General features: G+C 36.0%; 1 protein-coding gene across 8 annotated transcripts in view; it reads right to left on the bottom strand.

Moving 5' to 3' along the window:
• Nucleotides 1-16,825, bottom strand: part of TUSC3 (tumor suppressor candidate 3) — a 231,598-nt gene that overhangs the window by 210,405 nt on the left and 4,368 nt on the right. The window lies entirely within an intron of this gene.

The following is a 16,825-nucleotide window of genomic DNA, read 5'->3' on the forward strand; positions in this document are numbered from 1 at the left end:
CTACCTCTAACAGCTTCTTTTTCTCTTTTCTCCTTTTTCATCACTCATTAACATGAAAGAACCCATTTTTCCCATGGAAATGAATGAGAAGACAGGAGAAGGTACTACTGACTTACTGACAGCAGATAAGGCCACCAGAACTCTTACTGGAGAACAGAGAATGGAAAAAGAAAGATTCAGCAAGCCATGGCATTTCTTCTTCAAGGAACAGGAGATCCAGAAGATCACCAGAAGTGATTCTAAAAGGAACATGGGACCAATAATGATAGAAGGAGGGAGGAAAGCAGACCTGGAAAATTATTGAGAGTATATAACCACAAAGGATGCAAGCTTCTGCTATACACATGCTATGCCATACACTGCTATGACTGAATAATATACTTTAATATGTGCTACAAAGCCTAAAGAAGAAAGAAGTTACTTTCAAAAGTCTGTAACAGAATCCATGGCAACTGTATTGAACTCACAATTGAATACACCTTTTAAATGGCAGAACAGATATTTCTTCAATATTACACTGATACTTATAGACCAAATTATGTTGTCCAGCGTTCAAGTATAATACTGATAGTTTCATTTACACTCTTAATTAATTTTGCAAAGGGAATTATTCTTTCGGTATTGTTGTTATTTATGAAATCAGAGCACAGGAAATCCTAATCAAGGAGCAGAATTTAATTGTGCAAGGTACTGTAGAAGAACTTCATAACAGACAGTTCTTGGCCCCAAGAGTTTGGAAGCTACAAGTCAAGACAGACAAAACATATTTGCTTATTTATGTATTTCTGCACATAGAATACAAGAGACCAATGAAGACCATGGATTAATATGGTCCACATGTTAATGTTTTGCCACATTTTTTGTCTAACCACTGTCAAGATTTTAGAACCTTGACAGCAAAACAGACAGAGGAGTTTAAAAGAACAGGAGTCTTTGCAATGCTTTGTGATATGCTGTTTAAATAGGAAAATATTAATAAAAGTAATCCAGAGATACCTGTTTTTAAGATTTAAATGGATGTACAATAAAGAAAGATGATGCAGGATAATGAAGAGCAGGAAGTTGGTAAAAAAAAATTGCTTACGCACAAAAAGAGTAAAGTAAAATACCTTCTGCAACTTTTGTTTACTATTCATAGTTGCAAAAGTAAATGGTACGTAATCTGTCACAAATATTGATGGTCTAGGGCTAGAAAACAAACATAAGACAGATGTGGTAAGTAAAACACCATCATTTTTTTAAGTTTTCAAAGCAGCCATTCCCTTAATATTCACTAAGTGTAGAGAACCTTTATTTTATCCCTGAAGCCCTAATTATTGTGAACCCACACTGTCATCTGTGTTTTTTTGCAAGACTGCATCCTTTCCCTTTTCAGAAAACTTAATTAAATCTTTAATAAGCCAGTATAAATGTAAAGGATGTGGAACACAAATATCACCTTATGCATATTTATTAAATTTCTGCAAACCCTAAAGCATTTCTCCCCAAACTAATGGTATGGAAAAAATTTATTTCAGTTTACCTGCCAATTTATTTTCTTGTAATAATTCCATCTGTTAGTTCTCATGACAGGGACCTCAGTACTAAATGGCGTCTGAATATAGTCTCCGCCACTCGGTATCAACCCTACAAGCCTAAACCACAGCTGACCACTTCCTCAGGTAATTGATTAAAATAACCATTTTTATGGCTTAATCATTGTGTGAAATTAAGTGTGAAATCTACCCACCCTCAGCAAGTGGACAGTCTTATTTTCATATTCTTGCTCAAACTGTAGTATATAGAGCAGCTTAAGATCATCGAGGAAGCTGGCAATGACATTCTAGTGGTGTTACCACCATATGAATATGAGCTCTGGTCTCGAAACGTGATAGTATAAGTGCAATTTCTAAAACTACTTAAACCTATACATTTAATTCAAGTAATTCATTAGACCTCTTTTGACAAGCAAAGATCATAAGACAGATATGACAGATCACTGAACTGAGTATGGTTGCATACGTGCAAGTAATCTTGTCCTAAGAGAAAACACTACTTTCAAATAATATTAGCATATTTAAGTCATCCAGGGGACAGAAGAGGAGGAAAGAGCACAGAGGACAAAACAATGTTGAAATCTTCCAAAGAACTGAAAAACTGCTTTTGGAGAAATTACATTAACTTTCAAAAAAATATAAAACTTAATTCCAACTTTGAGGCTTGTGAGTAAAACCCTGTAAATTAATTGACTGATTAGACATCTGCACAGGTTGTGGAAAATTCAACAGCTATGAAAGCATGACTTGCATTATTCTTCTGGTCCCACTTTGAGATCGACAAGTGGCATTCATAATGTCAGCACCTAATTTCAGTGCTGAGTACTCTGATCAAAGCATTCAGCTAATATTCTAAAAAACTGTATCCAACCACCTTTCAAATACTCAAAGCCCCATGATTAACAAAATAGTGTATCTAGTCTATCACTCCGCAATGCAGTTATGTTTTGTTGATACGAGTATGTGGCATATAGAAGGTGACACAGCATATAAAATGAATCACAAAACAAAAATCAGTTACAGAAATTATCTCTACTAGTGACATAGATGAAGGGATTGAGTGCACTCTCAGCAAATTTGCAGATGACACCAAGCAGAGTAATGTGGTTGACACTCCTGAAGGATGAGATGCCATCCAGAGGGACCTGAACAAGCTCAAGAAGTGGGTCCCTGGGAATCTCGTGCAGTTTAACAAGACCAAGTGCAAGGTGCTGCTCCTGCATCGGGGCAACTCCCAGTATGAGTACAGGCTGGGGGACGAGCAGATTAAGAGCAGTCGTGCCGAGAAGGACTTGGGAGTACTGGTGGATGAGAAGCTGGACATAAGCCAGCAATGTGTGCTTGCAGCCCAGAAAGCCACTTGTATCCTGGGCTGCATCAAATGCAGTGTGGCCAGTAGGTCAAGGGAGGTGATTCTGTCCCTCTACTCTGCTCTGGTGAGACCTCACCTAGAGTAGAGTACCGTGTTCAGCTCTGGGGTCCTCAGCACAAGAGAGGCATGGACCTTTTGGAGCGAGTCCAGAGAAGGCCACCAAGATGATCAGAGGGATGAAGCACCTCTTGTACAAGCAAAGGCTGAGAGAATTGCCTTTGTTCAGCCTAACTAAAAAGAAGGCTTCAGGGTGACCTAATTGCAGCCTTCCAGTACCTGAAGGGAGCCTACGAGACGGAAAGGGACTTTTTACATGAGCATGTAGTGACAGGACAAGGAGGAATGGATTCAAACTAAAAGAAAGTAGGTTTAGATTAGATATTAGGAGGAAAATTTTGCTGTGAGGGTGGTAAGGCACTGGAGCAGGCTGTTCTCTGGAACCAGAGAAATTGTGGATGTCCCATCCCTGGAGGTCTTCAAGGCCAGTCTGGATGGGGCTTCGAGCAACCTGGTCTAGAGGAAGGTGTCCTTGTCCACGGCAGGAGGCTTGGAACTCAATGATCTTTAAGGTCCCTTCCAACCCAAACCATTCTATGATTCTATGAAACAGGCAGTTTTCATAGGTTAAGCCAAAAAGACACATTACAACCACTAAATCTAAATGAAAAAAACCCACAAAATAACTTGAATCCCCAGTAAATTAACCACAAGGTAATGAAGTATCTTACAAAGTTGCACCTACTCTCTTACCTCACTGTGCCTAAGCTTCAGCTTTCAGCTGTCAAATATAATATAAAATTTTCTGACAGATGAGAGAGACCTTTCCTAACAGACTTTTTTTCATACACGCAGTTTTGGACTGTGGTTAAGGGCTTATGCTTAATATTTGGTTTTAGCCGAAGACTGAATTCAAGCCTTTCCCTTTCAGGCAGATTATAAATATTTGTTGTAATTTTTTCCTAAACACTTTATTATTCTTCAAACATACTCTTCAGCAGTGGTATCAGAAATGGTTATACTAATCTATCAGTGGTCTCCTCCAGTATGATATGCAATAATGTAATCAGATAACTATTTCCTCATTTGTTTATTCAGAAATGACACTTGCCCTCTCCACAACAGCTTAGAATTGGTATTCATTTTCAAATAGCTGCCATTATTCCCTCCTCCCCCTCATCGCAATATTCGAGGACAATCTCATGGAAGTGACCTTCACACTTCGTTCCCAATCACACAGAGCAATCAGGTGGGTAAGTATAACATAGCGAAATACTGCACCATTAGTTTTTAATCACAGGAAATAACCCATGTCATGTATAACCCTACTTGTCTCTCTCCAAATGATTGATGAAAGATGACCGACATATTAGACTGAAAAAAGACTTACAGAATCATCTCATTCAAAACAGTCATGCGAAATGAGCATTTCTTATTAGTTACTTCAAGATCTAATGAATCATATGACTACTCACTACAGCACCATCCCTTCTATCAAAATGTAATGTAGTTTCAACTACAATGGGTTTCAAAAATCATATGCTCTTGATATTTACTGTTTCTACAGTTTTAAATGTTGTAGAGGTCACCCCGTTCAACCTTCTCAAATCATGGCTACCTTCAGGAATTACAATGGGTTGCTAAGGGCATAGTCCAGTAGAGTTTTTAAAGTCTACAAGGATGGAGATTCTGCAACCCCTACGGGCACCTTCTTCTTATGAATTATTTTTTTTCCTTCAATATTCAGTGAAAATTCCCTTCTTCCTGCATATTGTGGCCCTCATTGCTTGTCATTTCACTATGCAAACTATTAGATTATGAATAACATGCCCATTCCTTATGTTTCTTGGGAAAAAACTTCAGAAAAAATGAAGAGCTCTGATTTTTCACTAATTCAGAAACTGCATGATTTGCAGAGTGACAGTTATCCACAGAAGAGAAGAATCTCTGCTCAAAGCATGTGCAGTATAAAACTTATACCAACCGAAAAACTTACTAAGTCTGACATGCCATATCAGCTATTTGTGTGTCAGTTTACTGTATAGAAAGAACCAAACATACCTTTATCATTACAGTAATTACAGTCCAGTTCCACAAATTTAAACCTCTTCCAAGTCAAAAGGGTAGTGCCCAATTCAAAGGCCAAATGATCACAAATTTACTCTCAGTTCAATCTTACTTATTTACTTTCAGTCCCAGAAAGCTGAAATGCATTCACAGCCTAAGAACATCACTGATAAAAGGTCCAGACATCAATCCAATTATCCTGAAAGAAATACATGCTTCAGTAAGAGAATAGGCTTTTAAGCACATTAAGTAGAGAGGCCAATATTTTGGTAGTGCATAGTGGGAAATGAACTACCATACTCTTAAGAATCCTGACTGCCTGTGAAGAACATATTTCCATACTACACTGATTAGGATGTGAAAGCAAGTATTCTAAAGATGTGAACAAAACCCCTCAACAGGGGTGGTAAAGTCATCATTGCAATCCAATTTGTGCATGACAAAATGTAAGTTCAAGGCCAGACTGATTTGGCAGTTTTATTTCATTCACTATTCCCAGCTAAGAGAGAGACAAAGACAAAAAAAAAAAATCTACTTCAGGCCAGAAGAGGTTCTTGTGAAAGAACAAATTAACTATGAAGCAAGGTAGCTGTAAACTCTTTTGAACAGTAATTCTGTTCAGTAAGTTCAGCAGTATGTCAAATGGACAATCTTACCCTAGATAGAAGGAGAGATGAAAAGTACTCACCTTCTTTGACACCAAAAACTTGGCAAAGACAAAGACTACTAAAACAGTAAGGCATGAGCCATAACAGTTGTCTGCGCTATGCAGCCAAACTTGCAAGATTTGAAATTCAGTTTCTTTGTGTTTGCATCTGAGAGCATGCAAAAACTACACAAAATATTTCATGCACGCTTTTACCAATCTCTGGATTAAGAACAACATGTTCCTGCAACAGCAGGCACACAACAGCAGAATTTACATTTGATAAAATACTCTCAGTTTGGGGCCAAGTCAATCCTCTCCAGATACACCTGTAACTACAGACGCAGATTCCTTAACAGCCTCATTCTGCAAAGCATGGAAAGAGAGGTGCAAGACCTAGGATTGCTGAATTAATCATGACTGAGCATTCCTCACAGAGAGATCCATTAGTGGAAAACATTAGATTCATGAAAACCAGAGCTGAAAACAGCTGAAAGGTGGAAGATTATGGGCTGGTGAAGGAGTAACACTTCCCCTCCCTAGGTGTCCATTTGCAGATGCTGTTACAGAAAAAAATACCAGGAATAGGTGAACTCAGCCTAAATGAGTTAAGCCATTCTTACCCATCTTATACTGAAACCCTAGATGATTTGTTGTTATAAAATATTTAAAGCACAAAGTAGTTTTACACCACTGCTCATAAAGGAATCAAACAAAAAAAGATTTCTTCTGGTAATCACAATATGGCATATGGTTTCCTGTTCTAGGAAGAGATATCATCTGAACCATTTTCACTCAACAGAACACAGCAACAGGACAAAAATCACTTCCATGAGGTCTCCTGTCAATAGACAGATAACAAGAGAGGCAACGATTAGAGCTTAATGAATAAGAATTATCCCTTTTATAGATTAGTGCAGAGAGTGATCATGATGAGATCAGAATCCATTACTAGCCTTCTGTATTTCAGGGAATTGCAGTAGGGACTGAAGAGGGAAAAATAAAAGCATCTAAAAGTGATCATGTTTGTTTTGAAAGCATTTCATACCACATCATCCCATTTTTCTTCTACAAGTGGCAAAGTAGAGTTTATAGAGCTAATTTATGCAGCCTAGTCTGAATTTTCAGGGAAGAAAAACAAATTCAAAACCTATGAGTCACAATGAAGACCTTAAAGCCAAAGCAAGGAACCTAATAAATCTCAAAGACAAAAGGAGATCACAGAGAAGGCAAATTATGCTGAGTCTCTGAACTTCTTCACTTAATGCCATGATTAGAAAAGTCACATCCAACAATAATAATCTGTGTTGAGTATCTGTAAAACTGAATGTCCTTTAGTATCTTACAGTTAGAAATAGTAACAGTGGTATTTGAAGGATTTATCCTCGTTCTTACTTTGCAGTGTTTGCAAACAGCAGGAGAGCATATGACACAAGTGTATGCTAACAACTAAAACACTATTAGCATGAATTTTAACAAAGAAAACCTGAATCACATCAAACAGGAACTTAATATTTCTTTCTGCAGTGTAAGCTGTAAGCTAGCTTTCTGAAACAATGGCTTATCAACCTGGAAACGAACGATTGATCCGAGCGACAGCTGACTCCTTAAAAGCCCAGAAATAATGAAAACAGAATTCTTAAATTTCTGTCTTTTCTTGCAAGGGGTACAGACTTGAAGGAAAGCTGATGTGTGGCAGAAACAAATAACTGAATTAGAAACCAATACAGCATTCAGTGTCAACTCAGCAATGGGGAGGAACTCAAATAATGGCTCAAATATGGTGATGGCAACTAGGAGGAGGAAGAAAATAATATGATCTAGTCTTTCTTGAATGCTGCAAACTGAGTTCATTTGGTCCTGACAGGCTGTATTTGCATAAATACCAGCACTATTGTGCACATGGTCTCTGATTTTAGAATAGATCATACAAATCAGAGGGTAAGAGAAAAGATGAGTATCAAATAATGAAATCAAACCCTTGATTCCTTTCCACATTTGTCTTCAGAGACCATAAGGATTACAAGTGTGCCCTCCTCCCCCACCACAAGCAAATCCAGAGGGATGATCTTGAGAACAAAAGAAAAAATTCCAAACAACACAGACCTCTTCAGACACAGAAGTAGGATGAGTCAAATTTTGATGTATTTCACTATTCTTTCTCCTTAAAGAGCAAAATGTGACAATCTATCTTAAAACAAGAGATACAAAACAGATCATGGGAATGACTTTTAAAATCTATCTGTACATACCAAGAAGAGTAGAATATCACAACAAAGAAGAGGAAGAATTGAAAAATATCAAAATTCTTGAGAAAAATGTTGAAAATATTCCAGAAAAACATGGGAAAGATGAAACCAAAGGCTATAAGGAAAAATATCTAATCACCATAGAAGTATCATGACAAAAAAACATACGAAGGAAAATCATCATATGAAGAAAAAGTAGAACCAGTGGGAGTTACAACATGAATAAACAGAAGAAAGAAAAATAATGCACCTCAATACTAAAGGGAAGAGAAATACAACCTAATACAGGAAGTGGATGGAGGCAGTCTGAAAGTTGACTTTGAACACACCTCAAGAACCATTTTTTGGCAGAAAATAAATGCACAACTTGCCTGAGGGCAGCCACAAATGTTCCAGGATGGAGTCTGCTCTCTGAGTTGAGCCCGCATAAAGATTTCATCAAAATACGAGAATATCTTACTTCTAGGAAAAACAAAAACAAACAAAAACAAACAACAAAACAAAACAAACAAACAAAAAGATAACAAAAACTAAACAAAAGGGGAACTAAATGTTCGGAATCAATCTGTACACACATTAAAAAAAGCACCAGCTGGGATATAGGAAGGGAATAAGGAGACTTGTAGGTTAAAAAGAATATGAATGTAGTCTCAGGAAGAAAAAAGTACCTTTTTCTGTAGCAACTTGAAACTGCAGCTGGTGAATCTGCATTTTATAAAAACTCAGATGCTTTGGAAGACAAGTTATACCTCGAAAAACAAAATAAAAAACAGGTGGAAAAGGCACTGGAAAACTGTACTAGAAGAGCTGGAAGTTATTTCTAGAAATGTAAAAAATCCACAGAATCCCTACCAGAGTAAGAATATGAGATTATGAGACTGACCTCCTATTACACTTTTTCTTCATGAGCACTATGACTAGATTTGAGTAAAACTAGAAAAATAAGCATCCTTGCACCAATATTTTTTCAAGACTATTTGAATTATCCTGGTATTGTCAAAGTTTCAAAAGAGCAGGGAAGCTGGGGGGTTTTGACCATGTGTAACCACAAATATTTGATGGACTTACATTGTACATTCATTTTCCTCTGCTTTGATGAAATTTCCTAACATACAGAATCAAATTTCATAAATTCTTTTGATTTTAGGTCTAACAGTGCTTTTGCAGATCAACAAAACCTATCAGGAGCACTTACAGTACTTTTTTCAAAATTAAATTTACTAGATTTGACATATTATATGCTACTCAGAAAGGCATTAAAATATCAAAACCATTAACATTAGAGAGCTGAACTGGCTGAAAATGTGGGCTTTTCAAGTAGGCTTTTTTCCTCCTTTTTTTTTTTTGCCTTTAAACTGAAGGCTTATAAAATTCCTGGATTTACAAAAGGATTACACAGCACAGAGCACGTACCAAAAAAAGACTGCTACTTTTTCCAAAAAGAATTAAAAGTAATTTGTCTTGCCACGCCTCAACATCAAAAAAAAAAATAAAATTGGAGCACACCCTTTTCTTGGCTATGAGATGGAAAAAGCAGGAAAAAAGGGAAGAACCAATTTTTCCAATGTATAAAATGGACAAGCAACCAAAGAAGATTGGGCAGAGTTACAGAGGAAGCCAGTTACACATCTAATAACTGAATTCAAATACCTGAAGTCTCCAGATGACTTTAACATCACGGACAGTCTTATCAATGACTCTCTCAAGCTGAGAAGGTAAGATAGCAAATTTCTTTTCTACAAGGATTTTAGAAAGTAATACCTTGTTTCATTACTTCAGAAGAAATTAGTGAAAGGTCACTTTAGTTTTAAGGTCAATTCTTCCAGAGTGAAGAAATTAAGAGATTTTTTTTCTCCAAATATCAGTCAATCTGCCTCTCTGAACAGAGGTATTTTTTAGGGGCATTAACAGTACTTATCAAAAGCAATCAAAAATATCTACAGCACTTTCCATGGTTAACAATAGCAACATGATCCAGTCAATTTAATGGATAACCTACTATAAGACTAGAAAGTGAAGGATCTAAAGCAGAGCATCCAAATTAATATAAATCCTACTTCACATGAAGGAAAATTCACGTTTTTATTTCTTTGTTAGAAATGAAAAATTGTAACACAGAAGGCGTCAGATTACACAACCATTTAATTACAGAAGTTTGGATACAAGTTCAGACTGTTGATTTTTCCTTCTCTCCTGTACATTGTAGCCATTACCTCTATGTTAATGTAGGTTTCAGAGTAGTATGTCTCCTAATACTTCTTTTGTACTTTTGATCACGACTCATGTTCTTCACTGTGAGAAAAATCTTCATCTATCCTCACATTATTTCACTGTCATTTGATTACTAATGATTATTCACACATTCTCTGCTGTCTCTGACACCTATTCTCCATAGTTTTACTCTGTTGTGCCATCCTTTTATTGGTCACGTTATTGTCAGACTGTCCTAGTAAATTCTTTTTCTCAGCAGGCAAAAACACACATAGAAATATGATAGAACCACTAAATGTAGCATTCTTCCCTGTGACTAGTGCCTCAGTGTTTTCAAACAACAAAACCTTTTACCTCTCTCAGTCATCCACGCGAAGTTCTGGCATTCTTTCCATTACCCATACCTTAAGAAACAGAAGTATTATGCAGTTCCTTGAGCAAGAGTTCCTTTCACCAGAATACTACCTTCCCTGGTAAGTCATTCAACAGAAGACAAAGGACATAGCATGGTGCTAAGTTAATGAATGGATTCTGTGGTTCAACAGGAGGTAGACAATCTCTAGTGACAAATAAAGCACTTAATCCTTTTAACATAAAATAATTACTTGGCACTTTTAGATTTATTTCTGCGTAGTTTAGGAAAAATATTCATAGACACCAACAGATAATTTTTATCTAATTAAAAATAAAAATTGTGATAGGACTAAAGCATAAGTTTTTTGTTGAATGTTCAATCATGACGGTACAAGCAGTCACAAAGCTTTAATGCAAAACCTAATGGTTTAAATATGTTAAGAAACTGCTGTTTAGACACTAATACTCAGCATTAATTTCTGTGTTGAATATTAAAAATGTAGTACCCTATAGAGAATAACTCAATAACTCACACTGAGGAAACTGGAAGTGGAATTAATGTCTACATTAGAAAAATAAAAATATGAAGTGAGTGTTTATCAAAATTACACTGCATTCTCAGAAAAACACTGTCATATCACAGCCTAAATTTTTACCTTCTGAAATTAACTTTCAAAATTACTTGAAATCAAATTTCTAAAAGTCTATGCATTTTTCATTCTTAGAAAAAGCAACTATAGATCTAATGATGAAAACCAGCTAAAAATGTCTCAGCTCTTTGAAGACGCAAGATTCACTATAACTCTCCAGAACATTTTTGCTATCAAAACAGTTCATTAAACTCAAGAAAAGTTCCATTTTCACTTCTTGGGAGAAGTACAGACAACAAATTACTTTAGAAAACAAAGCTGCTGTATCAGCTAATGAACTCATAATTTTCTCCCTCACAGCCAAGCAAGCATGAGTTCTGCATGAGAGCACAGTGCATTCATTGCTCAAAAAAACAATGTTACTATAACTGAACAGCTTCAGCTAGATTTTTGAATCACTTAAGATATATGCCAATAGTCTAATACAGTAACACAGGTATAATTATAACACTTTAATATGGTGGGACATGAAAAATGCAATTAAAGATAAAATTTCTACTTTCTGTGATTCTACATGCCATCTGAATGCGTGAAATATACTTGAACTTACAATCTGTCCAACATTACTCACTTGAGGCTCTTGTAAAATGAACACACCTAAGGCATCAGCACATCTCTCCTAAGCTTATGAAGGAAGGAAATATCATTCAGTTCTTACACTGGTTCAGTACTGCTACTGATGGCACTAGAGGTTGCTAAAGCTCCAATACTAACATCACAACCAGAATTCTAGAGTGGGGTGACTTCAGGCCTCACTGCTTTCTGGTGTAGCCAAGTTACTAGTATGTTTTCTACAGTACAAAATATTTTGCACTACAATAAATTATCAGCTTTAGTGCCTCTCCCCCCATTTAGCATTCTATTAAAGCCAAGTCAAATAAGGCGATATATGACCACCTATAGACTAAATCAAACATCCCTATAATCTTGTGCTATATTCTCTTTTGCTTGGTATCTGTAGAAGCAACAAGGTACTTAGATTAAGTAAGCCACTCTATGCAGTTAACTGAGGAATTTGGACCTACAGCTAACAGAAACTGAGATCAGAGCAGGCAATTCCAAAGTTGAACAAGCTTCTCCTTCCTTCCACCAGGTACTTACAACACAGATTTTGTGTAATTGCCCCCTGCTCTACATTCTTGTAATATACAGACAACCTGGAACACCAAAAGAAAAATGTGGATTTGAGCACCTTTATGTTCCCACCAAGGCCTCCATTACTTTTTAAAATTTCAGGGCTGGCTCTTTGAGCACTGGGCATAGTGCGCTCTACACTTACTTCCTTCAGCCACAAGTGAAGTGACAGCTGCTTAAACAGAGAAAGCAAGATTATCCTGAAAAGCCCTCACTACTTTAAAGTAACCTTGATTTTTTTTCACTGCCCTCCTAACTTAAAGGGTTTGGCAGGCAGCACTCATGTCCAGATGGTGGACAAGTAAACCTACTTCAACAGATTGTATTACAATGCTTTACACTGAGCAGTTATTGGATTAAATGTATAAATAGCTGTGGGAAACCAGGACTTTCCTCTTTCAAATGATCATCATTCAGCTAGAAAATTGTCTTTCCTCTTGTCACTCCTCTGTGGCCCAGAGAATCCTGCAACTTTCTCTGAAGCTCTCTGTCTGTGCAAGAGGACAGTAGAATCCAGTTCATATACTCTGAGATCATTTGAGAGTATAAACAATGTACTGGAGAGGGAAAACAACTGATATATTTCAGAGTAGGAGCTTTTTTAATTAAAGCCCGCTTTTTGAATTAAAAAAATAGTACAGATCACTTTAAAAGGACCCAAGCACCCAGAGGGGCAGACAGACCAGTGTTTAGGGTATTTTATGTGAAGTAGAATATAATTTCCCAGAAATCAAATTAATATCAACTACTCCCACTGTATCAGTTTCTGTGACTTATGATGAGGTGTCCTACTCCTGTTAACTAAATTGCTCTACAATTCCCTCACCTAACTGTAGCTTGAATTCCTCTCTTTGGACAGACACCCAAACATATGTGGATATAGCTAATTTATTCCTTCGCTGTATGTAGCCCTATCTAGCCCTGCAACTTCTAGGGTATCTAGAAGAGCATTACTTCTGTCAGTCAAGAGATTTCTACCCGTATTCAAACACCTTCTTTGTACTGTTAGATAACCTTGAAAAAACAGAGTAGAGAAAGGAACTATATTTCAAAACATTCTGTCTGCTCAGCTTTATCACCCCTTACATTAATCTCTCTTGCAGAATCTGAGTCTCTAGTTATGTCTTTTATAGAAAGACAAAGATTCACACTAAAATACTTTAATAGGATTAAAAATAATTTTCAGTATCACATTTTTAGTATATCAGTACCCCAGTAAATTTAATTATGGATTAAATGCAATTTATATTTCATTCTAGTTTACTACCAAAATCAGAAGATGGTTATATGGACTTGATAGCTAAGAGAAGTAAAAAGAACAAAATGTTTTAAGTAATAATTTGAACCACTTAAGTAAACAAAGACAAAGCAGCTACAATAACCAATGAAAGTTTAAGCAGTACCAATCAAAAATAACTCTCATATTTTATTGTTAAAATAACCATATTCCTCAGTATAGTGCAGAAAAAATGCTACAATATAAATATAACAATTTATTATTCTAAACAAACAGACTCTTGCAGGACAGCAGTTTTGAGTTAAAGGCCTAACTTTAGATTCCGAATGCACCTCTGCCACTGACAAGATCCAAGACACAAAATATGCGAAAAAGCCTGAACACGTAGTCAGCATGACCTGAAAATATGCAGTTTAAAGTGAATTAGCTGATTAATTAGCTGAACAACTGTCAATTATTTTCATGAGTTATGAAAAACAGGTTAAGTGTCAAAGGACTTCATAAAACAATCAAGTTAACAAAAATGTTTGGTAGAAATTATAAAATAAAACTCAGAAATTAACTTTATACTTTAAGTAGGATTTTTTTGCTATGCTACCTGCACTTTTGCTCTACAAGCTCAAAAATCTCCATCGAAGAGACATTTACGTGGCTCAGACATGAACACATACTCATCAAAATCTACAAAAGCTAAACAGAAATGTCAATGCACAAGATTCAGGACTAGACTCTGTCATAGTTGGCAATTTGTAAGGCAACTAGATAGGGAAAGCAAATGAACATGTAATAGTAGAGCAGAAAGCAACAGTGATATGAAATTATTAAAAAGCCAAACTAAATGCAGAGAAGAAAATGGTTTCTATCATTCGAGCAGCAGATGCTACAGCCAATAACCTTGAGCAACTCTGTGAGCTCAAAATGTCATTCCACAAAGGGACTGCATAACTGTAATTACCACTTCTGTTATGGACTTGATATACAAAATGTTCCATGTAACACAGCCAAACTCTGCTAAGCTTAATGACCAGTGCATCTGAAATTCAAAAATTAGTTGCTTTAGATCAATCAGAAAAGAGCAAGAAAATTAATGGAATGGCATAATTCAGCTAAGGACTGCAACTGCTCAAGAAGAGATTATGAACTTGGGGTATTCCAGAATGGTCTTATCAGATACAACCATCAGAAGAAAGTAAAGTCCTAATAGTAAATCCTATTAGGTGAGAGAACAGTCTCCCCAGAGAAATGCTACAAGTCCTGCCACCACTTTAACAGTTATGAAGAAGAGTGTTTTCATGAAGAAGCCTCCAATGGCAAGAATACAAATCCCTTCTATGTAAAATTTCTGGGATTATTGTCTGAAATCAAACTATTGCCAGGTTGTGGTTTTTTCGTAATTCTGTCAGAAGCAATCCATTCAATGCATGCAACAATTTATCTCTCAGAATACGAAGGACTTGTGATGATTGCATATAAAAATATGAGTTTCTCTATCTGAAATGCATCTTTCAGCTTCACTGTAAAATATCTTCCCATTTGTTTCATGGTAATCCGTCATGATGGAAAGTTGTAACAAAAAAAGAATACTTACAACATCTGATATACACAAACGACAATGAAGAAGGTATTATATTTTTATATCTCACAGCATTAGATGAAAAGATAATTTTTTTAAATTATACCTGCTTTCAGATTTATTATAGCAAGAGAAGGAGGCCTAAACCAAATACAAAGTAAAGTTCCTTTTTGAGTTCTGATTATTTTATCCAATAAAAGGTGACCTTCAACACACTTTTAAAAACAAAGAGAATAAATCTGAAGACCCAAACCCATATTCAAAGAACCCAGTGCTTTCCCACTCTAATTGTACTGACTGATTTTTCCAGAGCACTCAGAACTCAAGCAGATACAATCTGTATTTTCCATGTGGTTGCACAGGATGTGCTGTATAAATGGTTATAGAACAGAACAGGGGAAAAGATCAATTATGCCACTGATCTGCCTTATGACAGCAAGGATGCCAAATGGAGACAGCTGGGACAGAAAACTTTCAGTAATCCAATCACAAAATTCTATCAGACTGCTCTAAATGTCCTTTATTTCACTTACTGTATGCAATCATGGAAGACATCAAGGTTTTCCATGCAGATTTGTTAAAATAAGAACTGCTAGTTAATTTTGTCAAGTTTCTTCAAAACTTTTGTTAACTAGAAATAGAAAAGAAAGGGATATAGATGTTTTTTGCTGCTGTAAAAACCAGAATGGGGTTTCCAAAAACCCCATTCTTTTTAGGACAGAGTAGAGAAAAACATTTAGAATTGCATTTAAGGAATTTTACATTTTCAGGCATGACTTAACACTTATTTCACTTGAAACAGTTATTTTAAAGTACTGTTTGAAAAAAACCTCTCTCTACGGCAATAATAGCTAAAACGTCAAATTACACAAACGGATATAAAACCTCTACTTAAAATATATCCTAAAAATGGCTTGAAGCCAAATCTACAGTCAGGCCTGAGTTTCCCTTCACAGATTCAACCTTTGCCATATCTGAATTATTAATAAAGTTTTTAAAGAGAAGTCTATATTTGGTATAACTGCCAAACACTTTCTGCATGCTGTCTCAAAAGCAAAAACATGCAGTGCTCCACAGTCCGGAGATCAAAACCAAAATTTTCATTACTAGAAGACCAAGAGGGCCTTATATTCAAGTTTAATGTTAAACAGAATTTCAGTAGACCAAGAGAAGAAACTTAAGTTTTAATTATCACTATGTTTTTTAAATAGTATCAGAGATCCTGAGACATGAAGAATTTAACTCTTAAGCTACACGTGCAATTGAATATATACTGAAGACTCCTCATTCATCACACATCTTTTTTTCCTCTTGTCTTTTTCTCCACTTGCTCTACCACATGTCCAAATATTTTTTTCTTTCAATAAAATACGCAGGCAGAACATTCATCAGAAGGAAAGAATGTTACAGATCATCAAAAACAGTGTCAGGAGATAGAGAAAGAAACTAAGTAGTATTCTTTCAGTTTTAAAGCAATAAAGACCAAGGACAGCAGCTTTTGCTGCATGTTTTGCAGGTCCAGTTCCGAATGGGTGAGAATTGCTACCTTTATGGTGAATAATGACCATAAATTAGATGGGAAAGGCATTTTAAAGTGGAAGATACCATTCAGGCTGCAATGTAAGGAACATGGTAATAATCATCAATAACCTTGAATAAACAAGATTGGCTCAATATGAAAACCCAAACGAAAATGAGAACACATGGTGCAGAAACAAGAGGATATTGACAATCTATCCCAGTGAATTTCAAAGAAAACAGAAAACTATGTTCAGGATTGAACATTTTCTCAGAAAAATT

This window comes from Pseudopipra pipra, chromosome 4 (assembly GCF_036250125.1).
Source record: "Pseudopipra pipra isolate bDixPip1 chromosome 4, bDixPip1.hap1, whole genome shotgun sequence".
NCBI classification, from domain to species: domain Eukaryota; kingdom Metazoa; phylum Chordata; class Aves; order Passeriformes; family Pipridae; genus Pseudopipra; species Pseudopipra pipra.